The following is a 20,667-nucleotide window of genomic DNA, read 5'->3' as shown; positions in this document are numbered from 1 at the left end:
GTTGTTGTTAAAAGTTTTGAGTCCCTCTGTACCACATAGTTTCCCCAACCGCTTGGGATGCTAGGAGTGGGGCAGGGAAATCCACAGGGTGGAGAAAAGTAGCAAAATGGCAAGTTACCAACTCTCCAGGGGAGCCCCAAAGATATCAGGGAAGCCCCAAGGTGGGTTTCTAGTGACATGGGAGGGAGGTTAGGAGGCTGTCCCGTCTATCCAGTGCCCGAGACAGGTACAATGGTGGCAGCAATACCCTGAGGCAGTGGAGTGGAACGGACCCTTCAGGTCAGAATACCAGGAAGGAGTAGGCAGAACCGGAGCCCACCAGCTGAAGCAGGCCCGGTCCACCACAGTTCCCAACTCCTGAGACTGTCACTTGGCCCCAGGACTCGATCAGGGCTCACTACTGCCTAGTTTTATAGGGTATGGCAAAGAATGGAAAGTGGGAGGTGTTCTTGCCCTCCCTGATGTGAGGCACTGGCAGTGTTGCCCAGCGATGCTACCATTCTGTTGGCCCCGGTGAGACCAGCTCCTTGGCCTGTGCCACCATACCTTTTGCGATGTAGCCCTTCTCAATTCAAGTGGGAGGAAAGTCCTCGATTTCTATTCCCATTGGTAGCCAGAAAAATGGCGGTATATTTGGCACGTAGCTTTACTTTAGCAACTTCTGTTCTGTAAGTTTGAGAACAGATTGCTTAGCCCATCCATTTGCTTGGAGACTGAACATTGCATGATCCCTGGCAGATTCTTCCGCTGCTCTCTTCTTGATGGCTCAACTGGAACCAGAGAATAGTTGCCCAAAGGATAATTCCCTCCCAAGAATATCTTTCTCTTTTCCAGACAGCAGGGTGCAAGCAGAGCGCTGCCTTTCTTCCAGTGAATAGACGGTGCAAACAAACTTGAGAGCCCCATGGTGTAAGGAACCAGACAATGACACCTATGACGCACTCGGGTGGAATTCTAGCAGGAGCGTCTTTGCATGTTAGGCCACACCCCCATGATGTAGCCAATCCTCTAAGAGCTTACAAGGCTCTTTTTTGTAAGCTCTTGGAGGATTGGCTACATCAAGGGTTTGTGGCCTAAGATGCAAAGGAGCTCCTGCTAGAATTCCATCCTTGGATTTGCTGAAGGGAACTTAACAGGAGCATATAAAGTTAGAGCATGCCATTCTGTTGAAGCGGCTGAGCGCCTCATGAAAGGGAGACTTCCCCTGCAGAAGTGTGTTTGGGAGTCTACTCTCGCTGAGTGCAAATTGGGGGGCAAGCTGTGCACCTGTTGCTGTGTCAGGTTATCATCAGGTTGTGTTCTGGGAAATCGCTGATTCCCTCTCACAGCTCGCGATTGCACAAACAGCATTACAGGCACCGTGCCCTGTGTCCACTCGCTATTTGGCCGTGCGCATGGGACCACGCTTCTGCCTTCGCCTGAGGCACTGCCAAGCCGAACGGCAGACTCTGCGCGTGGTTTCCTGCAATGCAGGCGCACGGAAGGTTCAGCTGCCAGACGCCCACATCACTTCCTCTTTCTGGGCTGTGATGAGGCTTTTCTTCTCCATCCCCCTTTAAAAATAACGGCTTCACCAGCCCCATCAAATGTGGCTCTCTTCCTCCCCCCTCTCCGTGACTGTAAAAAGCCCTCCTTGTTCAAAGCTGAGACCTGGGGGCAGCTGGGCAGCAACAGAGTGCCCCCCCGCCCCACTGTTTCACATTCTTGGCTATTTTTAGGCTGACTGTATCAGCTCAGCTGTCCCTCTGCCGCTGGCCGCTGCGCAGGGAAGTGTCACTTAAGTTACCTATCGCGTTTCGCTCCCTCTCTTTCTGACGGAAGCCCCGGCGAAGCGCTCCTTCGCCGAGTCTCTCTGGGGCTCTGGCCTCCCCCGGCTCTCGGTAAGGTAGAAAACCTCCCAGGTAATATGGCCACTCTAATGGTGGCAGAGCGGGGCTTTGCGAGTGGGTGGGTGGAGGAATGGGTGTGGGGGGAAGGGGGTATGTGCCTTGGCTCTGGCGAAGCAGCCAGGCGTTGTTCGCCTCGCCCTGTTTGTAGTTGCTTCTGAGCCGGGAGTCATTGATTTTTGTGGCTGCCGATGGCTTAATTTCACCCCACCCCATGCCTCCTGGCCAACTCTTGGGGGAGGGAGGGGTGAGGAACTCCAGCGTCTCCTGTGCTGCCTCCATTTCCCTGTATGCTGTTTGGGGAGTGTGATTGACTCGGGGGAGGGGGGAGCGAACCACCTTGGGAAATTCTAACTTCAGTTTGTTTAACTTCTAGTAGAACTTCTAAATGGAGTGTGTGTGTGTGTTGGGTGGATCTCTTGCAAAAGGCCTGCTTTGGCGCTTTCTGAGGCTGGTGTGCTAATTACTAAGCGGTCTTGTATGGGGAAGGACGGGGCAGTTGTGGTCTGTCCCCGGGGCCTGTGAGCTGCTTCTGTAGGCAACCCCGTCTTGCTAGGGAGAGACTCCGAAGAGTCTCTGCCATGGAGTGTGAGGAACCTTACCTAGCGGAGAGCACGGGTGCTGCTAGGCACCTCTGAGCATTCCATTCTCCCACATCCAGGGCTTTTTTTTGTAGCAGGAACTCCTTTGCATATTAGGCCACACCCCCTGATGTAGCCAATCTTCCCAAGAGCTTATTTTATTTATTTATTTATTTATTACTTTACATTTATATCCCACCCTCTCCGCAAGCGGACTCAGGGCGGCTTACAGGGCCTACTGTAAGCTCCAGGAGGATTGGCTACATCAGGGGTGTGTGGCTTAATATGCAAATGAGTTCCTGCTACAAAAAAGCCCTGTCCACATTTATATCTCATGAGCGATGGGTGTGTGACGTCTTTGTGGCCTGCGGATTTCCTGTTTGATTAAGAGCAACGTTTTTCGATCTCACAACTGTCGAGGTGCGTGTGAAAATGAGCGGGCAGCAACTAGTGAGGTTTTGGAAGCCAGAGTTTGGGTAAGAGGCCAAGTGGGGACTTTTGGGCAGCCAGGATGCAGGGCTTCAGGGCTTTGGGGTACCCACCGGAGATGAAAGAAGCTGGCATCTGAGGCAAAAGGCAAGCTCTGCAAGAGGAACAGAGCCTCCCATCTCTGGGCACTGGGATACTTACTGGGGGTGATCATCACCAATGGCTGTGAAGGAGTGGCTGCCTTGGTGTTGTGGGTACAGTCCTCTCTTCCTCCCTGTCTCTCTCTCTGTGCAAGAGGCTCCAGCCATGGCACCTGACACAGAGTCAGCCCCCCAGAATAACTGCTGAGCAAAGGGCTGCGTCTGTCTGGAATGAGATATAAGAGAAGTCATGCCGAGCAGCGAAGGCAGGCCTCCCCGGTGCCTGCTCCCGTAGCCTGTACCCAACGAGACCCGAGCAGGGCCTTATTTACTGTGGTGTTGCCTCATTCACTGTGCCGGATCCCATAAGCTCCCTCCCTTTACAAGGCTTTGGGGTTGGCATTTCCCACAGTACCCCAGTGCTGGAGAGGAGTTGAGCCTCATGCCCTTCCGAAGAAAGCTATGGAGGAAGCTAATCCGGCTTGATTTCGGAACAGACCACTGAGCCTCAGTTGTGTGCCTTTGGGCCTGTCCTTTCTGAGAAGAGCCCTTTCCAGTCCAGAGTGGGAAACTGAGACCGAGTTCCCACTATCCTTATGCTGCTCTCACGCTCCTCTTCTCTGCTGGGCTTCTGTCGGATTTCACACTATCTGCTCCTGGGCTGCAACCACCTTTTTCATGCGGCAAACAGAAACTGGTTTTTAGAGGCTCTTGTTTGCTGCGTGAAAGAGGCGGAGCGAGTTGCAGCCTCAGGGCAGCTTGTGTGAAATCCGACGGAATCCCCGCTGAGAAGAGGAGAGTGAGAGCCAGGTATGGCTAGTGGGAAATTGGTCTCAATGGACCTCCTCCTTCTTGAGGTCTCCTTTTGTGCCTCCTGGATCTACTCTTTGCCAGGATGCCTCTGAGAGGGATGCCCGTGCTGGAACAGGGGACCAGCATTTTGCCTCCCAACAGGGAAGTCATTCTCCCGGAGTATGTTTTCGGGTGTCCTGACCAGCAGCTGTTGAGTAGCAGCAGCTCTCTTTCTCTGGGTTATGTTTCTATATTTGCACTAGCAAATATTGTTGGCATTCTGGAAGTCTGAATCATGGTGCATATGGGGGTTATTGTTTCTCCCCCCTCCCCCACACTCTTGGCAGTGCCCCTTTGTACCGACAGGGCTTGCTGTCTGCCAGAACGCTTGGTCTCCCTTCTGAGGTACACTTGATGCCCCAGACTTTGACAGCTAATTGCTAATTTGCCCTGTCTTCGGACTTTATCCAGTTTGGTGTAGTGGTTAAGTGCGCGGACTCTTATCTGGGAGAACCGGGTTTGATTCCCCACTCCTCCACTTGCACCTGCTTGGAATGGCCTTGGGTCAGCCACAGCTCTGGCAGAGGTTGTCCTTGAAAGGGCAGCTGCTTGAGAGCCCTCTCAGCCCCACCCACCTCACAGGGTGTCTGTTGTGGGGGAGGAAGGGAAAGGAGATTGTGAGCCGCTCTGAGACTCTTCGGAGTGGAGGGCGGGATATAAATCCAATGTCGTCTTCTTCTTCATCCTAGAAATCAGCATCAGGCGAGTGGGCTAGTATGTGTACCAAATATCAGCTTTTTTGGGGTGTGTGGCAACGGCAGTGTCCTAGCCCTTTTAGGATACCCTTCGAAACAGCCCTCCCCCAGGTTTGAGGCTCCTACAAGTACAATATTTCAGGGCCCCCAGCTCATAGGAATGGACTCTGACAGTTTCAGTTGTCCTGTGAGTGACCCAGTCAGTGGGATCCTGAACGCTTTTTAAGAAGCAAGTGGCTACTTATGGTACCCTGTGACCGTTGATTATTGCCAGCATTGTGGCAAAACTGCTTTCCCTTTTGTCCTTCTGAAAACTGCCGCCCGCCCCTTGTATTGAGCAAGGGCAATTGTTTTGGCCACCAGCAAGGAAATGATTTTTGCCTCTTTCTTGTACTCTGTCCACAAGCCGTGGTAAAGATGTCTACTCTGGCGTGTGACCGTGAAACTGATGGGGTCTCTGCTGTGCCAGGCACATTTCTGGGTCGCTGTTGGAAGTGGGGGACTTTGTGCCGTCTCTTGTCTCAGACTCCCTCCTTCCTTTCTTGGAAAAGCCCTTCCCTTGTCTCTGTCTTCCTTTTCCCACGTTTGCAAATGTGAACCGGTTACGCTATTTTGACTGTACCAAAGGGCAGATTCAGGGGATTCGGTCTGCCCTGTCTTTGGGAACTCCGGTGATCCGTGTTTTGCTTTTTTCTCTTTTGAAGTTCAGTGTATCCGTGCTTAGAAGGGGGAAGCTACTTAATCCCTCCATTTTGTCCTCCACGCCAAAGCTCCTGCTAGTCCTGTAGGGAAAATCACATACCGTAGGTATGTGTTGTATGCTTTTCCATCTAGGAGAAATAGGTGGGGCATATGTATTAGGGTGGAGGAATGTTCAGAGGGCCATTTAAAAAGAAAACTTGTGGGTGATTCCCAGGGGTGGAATTCTAGCAGGAGCTCCTTTGCATACTAGGCCACACCCCCGATGTAGCCAATCCTCCAAGGGCTTACAAGGCTCTTTTTTGTAAGCTCTTGGAGGATTGGCTACATCAGGGGGATGTGGCCTAATATGCAAAGGAACTCCTGCTAGAATTCCACCCCTGGTGATCCCTGATGGTGAATCTCTTGGCATCTCTTTCTATTTTGCCTCTGGGTAACTAGGAGCCAAATCTTAAATTGTGGCAGTGGATGACATCTGGGGGACGCGTTAACAGCAGGTCGAGGCAGCTGGGAAACAAGAATGGACTGTTTCCACATTTAGCGCGGTGGAACTCTGTGCTGGTTGCTGCTCTCCCGGGACCTGCTGAAGTTACCACCTAGCAGCCGCTTGCAGTCTCGAAGTCTCGCACAGCCTGTGAAAGGAGAATTGCTATGCTAGAGGCATGTTAGAGCTGGAGAGATAGCTGCAGACTTTGGAGGTGGAGCTGTGTTTCTCCAATGTCCATTTCTTGGCTCTGTGGCTTGTTTTCCATGATTCACAGTTGCCTCTTCCTGGCCCCGGTTTGGGGTCCTGGGATAGTCTCCCCCAGCGGCTGCCAGTCTAGAGCCCGGCGGGGAGGGGGGGCCCTGCGAAGGCTCCTTCTTTGCTTCACTCTGACTTTTTCTCCCCTTTCTCTCCCTCCTCCCAGTCAGGGTTGCAGGCTGCCATCTCCACTCAGCTGCGGCCATGGCCTTTTCATCGCGGTTTGCATTCTGGGAGCAAAAGGGAAGTCTTTCTCTGCTGTGGCGGTTGCCACTTCTGGTCCTTCCCCCCACCCCCCCAACACCTGGGCACTCGGCAATTTTTGCGTTCATGACAGCAGCATGTTAAAGATGAGTGGGGTGGTGGTGGTGGTGGTTCTGAGTTCTTGCCTGGCGCTGGCACTGGAGGGCGGTGGCTCCGCCGTGTCACAGGTCACACTGGCAGTCTAGCGAATGGCAGCGCCAAGAGGGCTCTTCTGGCTTGTGTTCAGTGCAGAGATTGCTCAGGAGGAAGCCGTCCCTCCCCTCCACCATCTCCCGGAAGCCCCCAAATGCCAGACTGAGCCACCTGGAAGCCACCCCCTCCAAGCACTTTGCATCGCATCTGTTTGAAATAACCCGCCTGCAGAATAACTGGTTTACTAACTGCACCATTTTCCAGAGCAGCTCAGCAGGCCTGAGCTCTCTTACCTGCAAAGCCTGGGCTTGAACGACTTTGGACGGGCTCTTTCAGTAAGGCAATTTCAGCTATCCGGGGGACAATTTGGAGGAAGCCGAATATGGCTTTTAGCAGCCGTCGGTTCGCTGAGACCTGCGAAGACGCTGAAGCCCAGGTGCACAGGAAAAGAAGTGTGTGTTTTTGCTCCTTCCACACACATCATACCCCCTGCATGGCTTCAGCGGCCTACGAGTAGAGATGCTCTTTGTGGAAATTTTGCTACAAGGGGAAACCCTTCCCCGCCCAGGGAAAACAGAAATAATTCCTTTAGCAGCATAAAATCCATAATGTATAACTTCATTAGCATAAAAATGTGTACTCTCGGGCGCATTATGGAATTTAAGAAGTATAAATGCCTTAGTTTCCTGCAAGCTAATCTGTGGATACGCTCAGAGAGAGAAGGCACTGCAAACTGTTGCACTTTCTGCTCTCTTAGCTCACACGTTTTAGTAGGAAAGGCAGGTAGGAAAAATGAAAGTTGTAAATAGAAACCAACTTTTCTAGGGTTAGGGTGATTTGGATATTGAGTTCAAGTTTGTAAAGCTGAGAACACAGTTCAGGGAACGGCTTTGGCCTCTCTGTCCTGTCCTCCGCCAGCTCACCTGGTTGGCCATGGGACTAGATTGGCCGCTGCTCTGAGCCAACGGACCTCTTCTTATGTTCTTAACTCCTCAACCATGTGCTGTCGTCATGCACATAGTAGCATGTTAATTGCGGATAAAATAAGTCATGTTTAAACAGTAAAGATGTCCTTGAAAACATATACAACATGTGCCCTGGTCTGGATAGGCCAGGCTCACCCGATCTCATCAGATCTCAGAAGCTAAAGTTCAGTTTATGATTACAGTCGTTGACCAGAACATTTTAGTCATCTAGATTAGAATAACCTTAAAAGTACCTTATAAAAAGTCCCACAAAGAATCTGCGTGTTAAAATTTGACTTGATAACAGTACAATCTGATAACAGTAAAAAAAGAATTTAAAAGATTATTTAACCATTTAAACCATTTTAAAAAGTCATTTTAAAATTTGCTAAAAGGTTTACAGTTTGGCCTATTTGTCTCACATTTTGCATTCTTTATAAACCTGGGAACAGAACCTAGCCACCTGTCTTGTTGTCTGGTAGTTCCTTTGACGGAATAAAATGGTTTAAAGCAGGGGTGTCAAACATGCAGTTTGGGGGCTGAATCAGCCCCCCCCCCCGAGCAACTGGCTGTCATCTGTTTCCTTCTCCCTATATCTTGCTTCCTTCTGCATAACAGCTTGCCTTGCAAGGCTTGCTCAATTACTCAGGAGCTACAGAGCAAAACCTCTATTTTGTCCATTGGTGGGGCTCTTCCCCCCCAGTCCCCTGGGGAAGAAAGGAAAGAGCCAGAGCTTCCTTTGCCCAGTTCCCTGGATCCCATGGGAGAAATACAAAGAAAGCATCCTTAAGACCAATGAGTGCTAACGTTTTAAGCATGTTTTAAGTTTTTTAAAAAATATATTTGTGTTTGTCTGTGTTCTTTATAAAATTTATATCTCTGCTACCTGATCTTAAATAGGTACACACATGGTCCGACCCAACATGGCTCGGCCCAACCTAACACGGCCTGGCCCCTCAAGGTCTCATTTATGTCAGATTCGGCCCTCATAACAAATGAGTTTGACTCCCCTGGTTTAAAGGATTAAATAATAATCTTTTAAATTCTTTTTTTACTGTTATCAAATTTTACTGCTATCAAGTCTTCAAATTTTAACATGCAGATTCTTTGTGGGACTTTTTATAAGGTCCTTTTAAGGTTGTTCTAGATGACTAAAATGTTCTGGTCAATGACTGTAATAATAAACTGAACTGAACAGAAGCTAAAGCGGGCTTGGCCCTGATCCGCGTTTGGATAGGAGACCACCAAGGAATGCCAGGTTCTCTACACAGAGGCAGGCAATGGGAAACCACCTCTGAACGTCTGTTGCCTTGAAAACCGTATGAGGTCACTGTAAGCTAGTTGTGACTTGATGGCAAAATGTATATACATACATACAAAATCCCCCACCCCCCTATACATCTACCTGGCAGTAATTTTAACCTGGCCCCACCCCCATGAAGGGGTCCAAACATGTCTGTGATTCCCATATGTGAAAATTTTCCAGTTGCCAGTGTCACAGTATAGCCTCTGGCTCCAAGGGTGACTTAGCAAAATCTTCCAGTGTCTCAGCTAGAAACTAGGCCCTGGAACCATGGAGGAAGCAGATAACACTCTTCCGGCTGCAGGTTTTCAAAGCACACTCCACCACCGTACATCTGCTTTCCAAAGCAAGATGCCTGTCAGCATGTGTGCTTATGTAGCCCATCAAACCGGGCAAGCCAGTAGCCATCTGCCATCCGGCCTAGTCTGTTTCTCACCGCAGCACACTTCTGTGAAAGGTGTGGTTGTGTGCAAGCCCCATTGTGCGAAGTGGGGCTTCCTTCTGAGGAAATATTCCTAGGCTCACTCTCTAGAATTTCCCATAACTCTTTTTCTATGAGAAGAAAAAGCCCAGCAGGAACTCTTTTGCATATTAGGCCACACCCCTGACATCGCCATCGTTTTGCGCAGGGCTTTTTATATAGAAAAAGCCCAGCAGGAACTCCTTGCATTTTAAGATTTAAACTTTTGGCCCTGGTCAGCCTTAACGCCCAAGGATTTTCTCCAGGAGGGCCCCTTCTCCCCACAAGCCTGTCCCCCCCCCCCCCAGGAGTCTCTTTTTCTGCTTTCAGGCTTTCTGTGGGTCTCTCTCGCATTAAAAGGGGATTTCCCTCAGTGTTTGTGATGACTGCCATGTGTTGGGGAAGGGGCTTAGACCTGCTTGAAACGTGCTAGAAGAAAAGTGTGGTGTGTGTGTGTGTTGCAGCGAAGCGTCCTCATTCCACATCAGTGAAATACTTCCTTCTTCTCTATTGGGCTTCCTCAGGTCAAGGATGAAGACAAACCTTTAGCTGCGAAAAAACCTGAGAAAGATCAGGAGACTGTAAGTGGGTTTTTTTTGGGTCTGAGCACGGCATGTGTGTTTGAGCTAACCTCGAGGCCGGGGCTCGGTGGTGTGGCATGAGGGACAGGCTTGGGAGGGGGGCTGAGAACTGAGGGTTTTTCCCTCTACCCTTTTGCAGTTTTGCTTGGGTTGTATTTAGAAGGTTCATGGGAGGCACACCTTTACCTGGAGTGATGGTGGGAGTCACCGGGGTCGGGGCGTGTCAGGAATCCTGTGGATCATTTTCCCTTTTTTCTTTAGGGGACCCCTTAGTGGGTGCCCAGCGGTGGATTGCGCCTGCAGCAGCACCGCTGGTTTTCTTTTGAAAATGTATTTCCCATTCGGAGTCTTTAGAAGGAGAAAGACTGGACGGAGAGGGCAAAAGAAAAGCCTAGTGAAAATTAAGGCTGTTAAAGGATGGACGCTGGGCTTGAAGAAGTTGGGCTCCTGTAGTCAATGCTGTCAGTTGTCCTCTGCTTTTTCTGAATCCTTCTCAGACCTTTTGTTTTTTTTTGGTTGAGAGAGGATTCCATAGTTGCTGTCTTGAGTTTTCGACACCCTGCGCTTGCTCAGATGGAAACAACCTGCCATTTGTAGGGAATTGCTCTGTACCAGGGGTCGTTTTGTAAAAAAAATAGGTGGCGGAGCTCATTAGTATAACTCATTAGCATATGCCACACACACCCGCCCCCCAGCCAAAAGCAACCTGATGCAAGAAAGGAAAGCCCTGGGCAAGCAAGACTTGCTTGGGCTGCTTAGAGATCCAGCCAGCCCAAGCAGGCCTTGCTGTCCTGGGCTGCTTTCCTCCCCTGTCAAAAGGCCAGCAAGCCACCCACTGCCCAAAATCACATAAGAAGTGGAGAAAGGGTGGCATGGGCTTCTCCAGGGGTTAATGAGGGCTGCAGGGGGCGTGGCAAAGCCCCTGGTGGCTGGCTGCTATCCTAATCCAGGGCTTATTATGCAGCTGCACCTACTAGTCAATGGACAAGCTAGGTGGGGAGGAAGAGAGGGAACTATCAGAAAGGTTCAGGAGCTGCACTCCTGTGAGCTCCTGCTGAATCTGAGGCCTGCCCTGTACTATTAGCTGGCTGGCTGCATGATGTGGTGAAAGAGATCACCGTGAGAATGTGTCTCGAGGTGCCTCTAGTTGACTTCTGGGACCACTGATCTTCTTGGAACTTATTTATTGCCTGGTCACCACTGGAAGCACAAAGGAGGAGGAGGAGGAGGAGGAGGAGTTCTCATGCAGGTCATGGATGGACCACCACCCTCTAGGAAGGATTGTACTTTGTACTGACAGTGCTCTGCCCTTCCCTCCATGGTTTTCTCCAGTTTCTTCTGCTCTGCCTTCCCTCCATGGTTTCTTCTTGTTTACATCTCAGGCCCAAACTTGGCAGTACACGTGACAAGCAGGGGACACTGTCCCAACTTGAGCTTAGGGAATTTACATTCCCAAGTACTCCAGAGCCTGAATCACTTTGGGATTGCAGCACAAGGATAGGGTGGAGACTTCAGCCTTCCATCCCATGCCTTCTCCCTGAGCCGAAACGGCAGGGCCAATAGAGCACCTCTGCGAACATGGGAACCTACCTTGCCCGTTTCAAAACTGTTAACACTCTTCGCAGGGGTAGAGTTCTAGCAGGAGCTCCTTTGCATACTAGGCCACGCACCCCTGATGTAGCCAATCCTCCAAGAGCTTGCAAAAAAGAGCCTTGTAAGCTCTTGGAGGATTGGCTGCATCAGGGGTGCGTGGCCTAATATGCAGAGGAGCTCCTGCTAGAATGCCACCCCTGACTGTTAGGCAGCTTTGTTTCTCAGGTTCAATTAAAGGTGCTGGTTATAACATTTACAGCCCTTCACAGCCTGGAGACCATATATCTGAAGGCCCGTCTCCTCCTATTTGTTCCCGTGCACCAGCTACCATCTTCAAGCTGCCACCTGCTGGCTCTTCCCCCCATGTAGGGTGACCCAGAGCCTTCTCCCTTACAGCCCCCCATTCTGCTTCTTGAAGAGGCGAGGGGAAACCCCCGTCCTCACCCGAGATCTTCCGAAGAAGCCCCAAGGTTTGTTTGTTTGCTGGCGCTCTTGACTGGGGAGGAGCTATTTGGGTTGTAAACTTGAATTTGATTTTAATTAGCGATGCTTTAATTGTTATCTGTAAGCCATCTTGAGCCAAGGGGAAAGGTGGGGTTTACCCATGCTTTAATAAATAAAATTAATAAGCATGAGCACCTCTAACCAGATCCGTGTGTGTTCTAGGCTCTGTGGCATGCGGAACAGCCACAGACACGGAGGCTGGCCTTTTAATCCCGCCTCCTCCGCTTTGATCTTCCCCCCCAAAAGGGCAACCTGCAAGCTTCATGGCTGCAGAGGCATGTTGGGAGAAGCTGCTGAACTAAACTTCCAGAGGGCAGCGCTTCAGTGCCTTGAGTAGCCCCTCTCTTTCTCCGTCACACCAGGGAAGAAATAAGTTACCCAGAATAAGAACAAGCATGCCCGCTTGCTTCATTTGTGTCACATGCAGAGCCCAGGATGCGGATGTGGACATCGCAGGATTGTATTTTGAAGTGCACAGCACGCAGTCCTGTGCATACTCGCATCTCACAATACATTGTCCCTCCCTTGCTTTAAGTTGAATCGTTGATTTTAAAATCCACCACTGAGCCCATAAGGCAAATCTAATGGAATAAATAAATAAATAGCTAGCTGGCTCCCTTATCGATTGCTCTGGACTGCGCATCGCACTTGGCATCTCGTCTCACAGGCAGCCGCGTTCCGGTTGTTCAGAGCAACGATTCAAGCTTGGCCTTGAATGAAATAGCTGAAACCTCTTGGCAGGAGTTTCCCCAAAGAACGCTCAGAGGTTTCCAAGGGAGATGTGCTTTGTGGCTACAGGCCTCGCGTGCCACTGCCTCTCTTGCAGCGCCTGTCCTCCATGTGGAGAAACTTCTCCAAAACTCCCATTGTGGCAGAACAAGGGGCCCCTTGGCCTCCTGTCACTTCATTGTGTTTTTTTCTGGGCAAAGACTGTCCAACTTGACCCCTGCTGAACGCTGCTCTTGCTCCCTCAGAGGGAGGGAAGCCGCTGCCACCTTGACACGTCCTGAGCTGTGCAGAAGCATCCAGAATGCACAGTTCAGCTGACTGGCAAGGAGTGACATCTGGGGCATGAAGCTGGGGTCTCAAACCGTTTTCGCACACAGCTTACCTCGCAGTCACAATCCTGCTCCCTCCGCAGCGTTCGGCCGGATTTCCCACCTTCTGCGCCGGAGTAACAGGAAGTGCCGCGGCTTTTGCGTAGCAAACGTGAACTGGGTTTTAGCAGTTTACGTTTGTTACGCAAAAGCTGCGGCACTTCCTGTAACTTCGGCACAGATGGTGGGAAATCCGACCGGACGTTGCGAAGGGAACAGGATTGTGACTGTGAGGTAAGCTGTGTGTGAAAACGGTCTCAGACCCAGTTCAGAAGCCCCAAAGTGGATCTGCGTGAGGAGTATCTTTTGGGGTTTGGCTGCAGGGCGCCCTGACCTGGATAGCCCAGGCAAGCCTGATCGCATCAGATTTCAGAACTTAGCAGGGTCACTCACAAATCCTTGGATGGGAGACCTTGAAATACCAGGAGTTGGGAGGCAGGGGCGGGCTTTATTCAGGTCTCCAGTAAGCGTCAGTCACTAGAGGTAGCCATGACTTCCAAGTGCATACGTACACACACACTCACAAGCACATATAAATACAAAAATACCCTCCCCAACCCCCCCCCCCCAAAAAATGCTGCAGGGCCAGAAGATTAGGTCTTCTGGGGAGCTCAGCTTTGATTATGGGACCCATGCTTCCTCTCACCCTCCAGAACCGAAAGGGCTGTCATATAGAATTGTTTTCTGTGGCCCCAGAAGGTAGGACCAAAACCAGTGGGTTGAAATTAAATCAGAAGAATTTTCAGTTAAACATTAGGAAAAACTTCCAGACAGAGCAGCTCCTTAGTGGAACAGGCTTCCTTGGGAAGTGGTGGACTCTCCTTCCTTGGAGGTTTTTAAACAGAGGCTAGATGGCCATCTGACAGCAATGCGGATCCTGTGAATTTAGTGCGTTGTGCAGTGGGCTGGACTAGATGGTCCTGGAGGTCCCTTCCAACTCTATGATTCTGTCATTCTAACACGAGAACTTTGAGACCAAGATCTGCATGGCTCTGGGAGGCCAGGAGGTTGTGCAAGGGGAGGGCTCAGTGGTAGAGCATCTGCTTGGGAAGCAGAAGGTCCCAGGTTCAATCCCCGGCATCTCCAAAAAAGGGTCCAGGCAAATAGGTGTGAAAAAACCTCAGCTTGAGACCCTGGAGAGCCGCTGCCAGTCTGAGAAGACAATACTGACTTCGATGGACCGAGGGTCTGATTCAGTAGAAGGCAGCTTCATGTGTTCATGTTCAAGGGTCTGATGGAGAATGGGGTGGTGCGTGGGGCTTCTTTCCTACCAGCTCACAAAGGGAGTTTGAGAGAGCCTATCAGGGAGGCCCCGACTGAGTTCTTCTTGGCACTGACTTTCCCTGCAGTTGCCCACCTAATCTGGAAGTGTCCGGAGGGTATCTCCTTGCTGCCCTTGCTAACTTGAGAACCTGCTTGGTGCCTCTTTCAGTCCTCCGTCCTCACTTGTAGGGACAGTGGTGGTGACTTGGCTTTAAGAGTGTCCTACCAAGCAGGGGGTGTGGGGTTGGTCTCAGAGATTGACCTTGCTCTTGGTCTCAGAGATTGACCATTTAGGCGAACAGCAGCAGGGAGGAGGAGGTAGGCCTGGGGCTGCTTGCGCTGCCCACTCTTGACTTGCTGTCTGTGGCTCTTCCCGACCTCCCAACAAGCACAGGCTTGCACGTCTGGAGCCAAACTAACTCTGTGCATTGAGCACAAATCCTACTGGATTCTCCATCGGCAGGACAGGAAAAGGTAGCTTCAGCTTCACTGCGTGATCGTAGGATCGGGTTGACCCACCAATAGGGCGGTATGAGCAGGAGCCTGTGCATGACCAGTAGCTGCCTCTTCAGGCCCGGACTGTTGAGGTGTGCTCTTTTTCGTAATGCCTTTGTGTATCTGTGACCGTAGCCGGATGGCCCAAGTGCAGCAGGGAAGGAAGAACCCCGAAGCCCGGTGCCCCTCGAAGGTCCTGGGAGAGTGAAGAGCCCAGAGCCGCTGCTGAACGGGGAGACCCAGCAACCTTGCGCCATGAACGGCCTGGAGGGTTCCCGAGGAGGCAGCTCCCTGGCTCAGCCCGAGCCGCCTGCCGATGACACCCAGGGCCTCTCGCGGAAAAGAGTGGTCCGGGTAGTGCGCAAGGTCGTGCGCAAGGTGCTGCCGGGGGAAGAGTCTGGGGGCTCCAAGGAGCCGTCGAGAGACATCAAGTCCCCGGAGCCAGTCAAAAAGGAGGAGAAGCCACCCCCCAGGGTCCTGTCCCCGCCCCCCAGGGTCCTGTCCCCAGCCCCCAGGGTCCTGTCTCCAGCCTCAAGGGTGCTCTCCCCACCCCCTCGGCAGCCCTCGAGCCTGAAATCCGAACCCAAGCAGGCGACCCCTAAGGACGAGCTCTCGGTGGGGCTGAAAAGCCTGATGTCAAGAGGCAGGACCAAAGATCACCGCCCGCGCTCCAGGCTGTCTGAAAAGAAAGAGGAAGAAAAGCCCCGCGAGGTGGAGAAGACGCCGCCTCTTGCCGAGAAGCCAGCCATAGCCGCAAAGGTAGCTCAGGAAGCAAAGGGATCTCCCGTCACGCCAGCCAAGCCGGCATCACAGAAGGCGGGCGCCGAGGACAAGGAAAAGGTATACCAGTGCATGAGCGCACAGCATCGCGTGTGCATGCGGGCAGCCGACCGGCGAAGCCCCCCAAGTGTGCAGTGGTGGTGTTTTGTTCTTCCCATTTTTAAACATTCACCTCGATAGTGTCACTGCTTTGCTCCATGAAGTCTTGGAGTTTGGCTCCCAATGCATGGCGTGTGCTGCTAACACTGTAGTAACCCGACCGCTGCTCTACAGGAGTTGCTTGACTCTCCCAAGGCAAGGGCCGGCCAGCTTTCCCATCAGTCGCAGGACTAGCAAACGTGTGTGTCCCCCCCCCCCCCCCCCCAGCGGTCTCTGTGGCTCGGTCTCTGGCGTCAGAGCTGCAATGAGAACTGAGTGGGCTGTTGTGGAATTTATAACCGGGAGGCAGAATTTGACTTTCTGAGTAGCTTTATCTTCTGTAACGTTTCTGGGCTTCCCGGCTGCAAAGATGAGCTTGAATGTGAGCCATCAAATCCAGATAAAAATCTCAGAAGCCAGACGAGAGGAGTCCAGGTTGGGAGATGATCTTTCAATCATTCCTTGTCCTTTGCAGCTTTAAAACAGGCTTAAAGAAATGTCATTCATTCTGGGCTGGGCCTTTCGTTCCCCGGGTTTTTCAGTTGCCCCTGACCTTACTCCTCCCACAAGCCCCCTGAGTTATTGTGACCGGCCAGGGGACGGCCTTGGAGTGAGAACTGGCACTCAAGTCCATTCTAAGGAACGTGGCGTGGGCATAGTGTGGGATGGCATCCCCCACCACTTTTTGCCATCTTTCCTTGAAGTTTCGAAGCCTGAGATCTTTAGCATCTCTGTTTGGTCTTCTCTTGCGTCTCAGAGTCGAATTGCCACACGCTTTGCGGCTCAAAGCTCTTGAGCAGGGGCGGGGAACCTTTTTTCTGCCAAGGGCCATATGGCATCGTTATAACATCATTCGCGGGCCATAAAAAATTATAAAAAAAACCCAGTGCTCCGCCGAGGGAGGATGATTCAGGCCAGCAAAATAAATGCAAATAATTGTTTTTCTGTTTGAAGTCATGTGGGGAGAGCCTAATCTGGCACACACACACACCCGGCCCGCCGCCCTAGGCAAATGCATAGGTCCAGGGCTTTTTAGTAGAAAAAGCCCAGCAGGAACTCAGTAGCATATTAGACCACATCCTCTAATATTAACATATTAGGTCACACACTCATTAGCATATTAGGCCACACCACCTGGGATAATCAAGTGCTCACTGAACTGTGACAGTAACTTTTCCAGGCCCTGCAGCAATTCTGGCCAGCCAGCCAGGCCCCAGGGAGGCTGCCGCACAGTACATCTGGGCCCTGTGATCCCTGCCTGGCCCTGGGGAGGCTGCTGCACAGAGTGGCTGGGCCCCACGATCCTTGCTGGCCAGCCAGGCCCCAGGGAGGCTGCCACATGGCAATCTATGTATCTGTCCAGCAATCCCCAAGGGCCACACCAAGTGACCTCGAGGGCCACATATGGCCCTCGGGACGGAGGTTCCCCACCCCTGCTCTTGAGTATTAAATGCTTGTTTCATAAGGGGTGAAGACAGACTCATTATAGAAGGAGAGCACCTAGCATGAACCTCCCATTTTCACACCTGAAGGGACACTTGCACGCGCATCAACACATCAGATGCTGGCTTGGCTGCGATGGTTGCGTCTTTCCCGTGCTAGCTCTCTGGTGTGTTCCCCCCCTCTTTTAATTACCACTTTAATGCTCCTTTAAGAGCCTCTGTGGTGTAGCGTTTAAGAGCGGCGGACTCTAATCTGGAAAACCAGGCTTGATTCCCCACTCCTCCTCCGCGTGAAGCCTGCTAGGTGACCTTGGGCCAGTCATGGTTCTCTCAGAGCTCTCTCAGCCCTACCTACCTCACAAGGAAGATGCTTGTTGAGGGGAGAGAAGGGAAAAGGGAATTGTAAGCCACTTTGAGTCTCCTTAGGGGAGGCAAAGGGGGGGGGGCTCTTCTTCTATAGGTCTGCTTGTTCATTGCCTATTTATTGTTTTTAAATGATATTTTAAAAAAAATTGAGCCAACTGCTCTTAGGATTGGGCTGTGCGTTAGTGACATCACATAAAGCCAGCCAATCAGTGCTGAAGCTTCTGCTTCAAACTTGCCAGGCCATTCTCTCCCCACCCCACTCCGGAATGACAATTCATTGAGCACATTTGTATGCTGCCTCTCCAAACACTGCTCCAGATGTCCCCGGAGAGGAAAAGGTGCATTTGGAATGGCCGCTGGCATTTCCTCGGCAGCCCCCTGCTCCGCTAATGCGATGCCTGCCCGCGATTGACTTGCACTCTTTTCCACGTGACACGACGAGTGCTGTGTGAGTTGGGATGGCCCGTGTGCATGTCGGCATGCGTTCCTAGTTTCTTAAACCCTTGAGTGACCTGGTATCTTTGTCTCGGTTTTCCTGGCTTCTCAGAAGGAGAAGCTGCAACCTCCAAAGCAAGGCCAAGGACAGAAGCCGGTGCCTTCCCCAACAACTGGAGAGGGACCCATCCAGCAGGTGTGTTGTCTGGGATACGTGTGGAGGTGCTTGAGATTGCTTGCCATCGTGGGCACAGCACTGAGAGGATCCGGCTTTATCTCGGTGTTGATGGAACTGGGGCTGAGCTGGAGGCCCCCATTGCTTGGAGTGCATGTTTATGGGAGTGCACAGGAGCCCTTGTGGGTGTGGAAAACTGTGATTCTGTGTGGCAGGCACTTCTTCCCTGGTTATACTAAGGTAACACCTGTAATGGGTGGGGAGGTTTTGTTAAGATTAGGGCTTTTTTTTTCTTTTTTTTTAGAAAAAGCCCAGCAGGAACTCATTTGCACATTGGACCACATCCCCTGAAGGCACCATGGTTTCACACAGGGCTTTTTTGTTGGAAAAGCCCAGCAGGAACTCATTTGCATATTAGGCCACATGCCAAGCCAGCCAGAACCGCGTTCCTGCTCCCCCCCAAAAATGCCCTGGTTAAGATGATCGCAGTTATAGCAAGATAAGAATCCCAAGTCTTGCTTCAACCCGTGAGAAGGTGGTATGAAAATCTTAAAATAAATCACGTTAGAATAGTCGTAATTCTTCATCAAAAGAATTTCAGAGAATGCCAGGGTCAAACAGAGGGCCCCACTAGACCGAAATGCTTTCCTACTTGTGTCTGAATATTGTAGTTTTTAATGTCAGACTTGGGTATCTTTTATCTTTTTGTGTCAGGACTGACCCGTCTTGGACTCCCCAACAATTACAGCTCTTAACTTGTGAATGGTCTCTATTTTTCTTTACCAGGGCTGAATTTTTCATAAATACATTTTGCTCTTTTCTGTCTGTTTTATGGGCCATGAGGTTCCCTTGACCCCTCGCTTCCTATAAGACTTCAATGCAATGAAAAGGGGTATTCTTACTGGTTCTCAAGAAATGGGCTTTAGTGCACAAATGCTTATGTTGGAATAAGGGACTCTTGACTCTTACTTGACTTTACAACCTTTAAGAGAACATGAGATGTATCATGCGTAACTTGTGCACAGATGTTGCTGATTCTTTGTACCATTATGAAACGTTAAGTAGTCGAGTGCCTTCATTTTATTGAAACAATAATTCTTTCCACTCTAAGACACTTAAAAAATGGTTTTTAACCACTTGAAAAAAAGAATTGCTACTAGAGGCTGTTACACTGAGCGGTAGTCAACATCGTAATAAACAAAATGGTCTCCCCCTTTGGACATATGGTTTGTATGTCGTCGGCAGAATGATCAGAAATGGATGACACAGCCTTAAAGAAAAACTTTATTAGACGAATCTATATCCCTCCTCCCCATCACTAACGTTCAAGGGGGTACAAACTGTTTTTAAAGGGGATACACATTGCTTATTACAACAAAACATCTGGGCAATTGGTTTAGATCAGGGGTGGCCAAACTTGCCCCGTGTAAGAGCCACATAGAATAAATGTCAGATGTTTGAGAGCCACAAAACATGAACATCAGATGTTTGAGAGCCACAAGACAGGAAAGGAGGGAGGGAGAGGTGGAAAGAAAGCAATTTTAACTTTATATGCATTCTCCAAGCTGCCAACTGACTTGGCTCGAAGAAGAGATTTAAAGAGACAAATGCCTTTTCCAAGCCGACCAACAGGGCAGTGGAGACTTTGGGAGCCACACAATATGTGTGAAAGAGCCACATGTGGCTCCCGAGCCACAGTTTGGCCACCCCTGGTTTAGATAATAAAGGTGTTAATGTGGTCTCTGCAGGGTCAGGCATCCCATCCTAGGAGAGGCGGCCTGATCCTCAGTAGTCCCACAGTGCGGACTCTGTGCTGCCTGAAGAGCCTTGAGACCTACCAATGGGGCTTCCCAGTATTTTTGCAACAGCAGTAGCAGTCATGAGAGCCCTGATTCAAATCAGGTCCTAGGGTGCAAGGGGGAAGGGAAATGAAAGGTGGAGAGCCAGAAATGAAAGGTGGAGAGCCAGACACCCCTTCATGGCCTGGAGTCTTTCCTTGCAAGCCTAACAGTGCTCAGGGAGTGGGTCAGCTTTAAATAGATGATTCCCACCCCCCACCCCCAATCTGAACCCAGGCCAAAGACTTCTCTGCACCTTCTTGTTTGGCTCCAATCCTCAGACAGCGGGTGGTGGAACTGTTGCAGCTGAGGCTGGGCAGTACGAGGCTGTCTGAATGTGGCGTGTTCTCTCAGCCGGGGGCTTCAGTGTTGCTCCTTCCTTGTGGTCACTGGCAAAGCCACCCCTTCTGGCCGAGGATTGCAGTTTTCCACTTCCCAATACTGGCTCCTTCTCCATGGCCATTTTTCCTGACCAGCCCAGTAAAAAAATAGTTCATCACTTGAGCGATCAGTTCTGCACCAGTGTTTCTACTCCAGGTCTTCTCCCTCTTTGGGTGTGCTCCTTTGCGCAGAGCCTTTTTGGCATCTGCAGCTGGAAGGCTGTGGTTGCCGGCTGGGCTGTGGCTCAGCGGAAGAGCCTCCACTCAGCATTTGGAAGGTCCCAGGTTCAATTTCCGGCATCTCCAGTTAAAAGGGGTGGGAGGGCTCTCACAGGCAGTGGGTGATGTGGAAGACCTCCACCTGTGACCCTGGAGAGCTGCTGCCAGTCTGAGTAGTCAATGCTAACCTCGACAGTCCAGCGGTCAGATTCA

The 20,667-nt window shown here is 51.0% G+C and overlaps 1 protein-coding gene across 1 annotated transcript in view; it reads left to right on the top strand.

The window, feature by feature from the left end:
* MYO18A (myosin XVIIIA) overlaps positions 1 to 20,667 on the top strand; it is a 188,749-nt gene that overhangs the window by 50,107 nt on the left and 117,975 nt on the right. The window lies entirely within an intron of this gene.

This window comes from Heteronotia binoei, chromosome 18 (assembly GCF_032191835.1).
Source record: "Heteronotia binoei isolate CCM8104 ecotype False Entrance Well chromosome 18, APGP_CSIRO_Hbin_v1, whole genome shotgun sequence".
In the NCBI taxonomy this organism is placed as follows: domain Eukaryota; kingdom Metazoa; phylum Chordata; class Lepidosauria; order Squamata; family Gekkonidae; genus Heteronotia; species Heteronotia binoei.
Note: the sequence above shows the minus strand (reverse complement) of the source record. Positions and strands in the feature narration are given on the sequence as shown.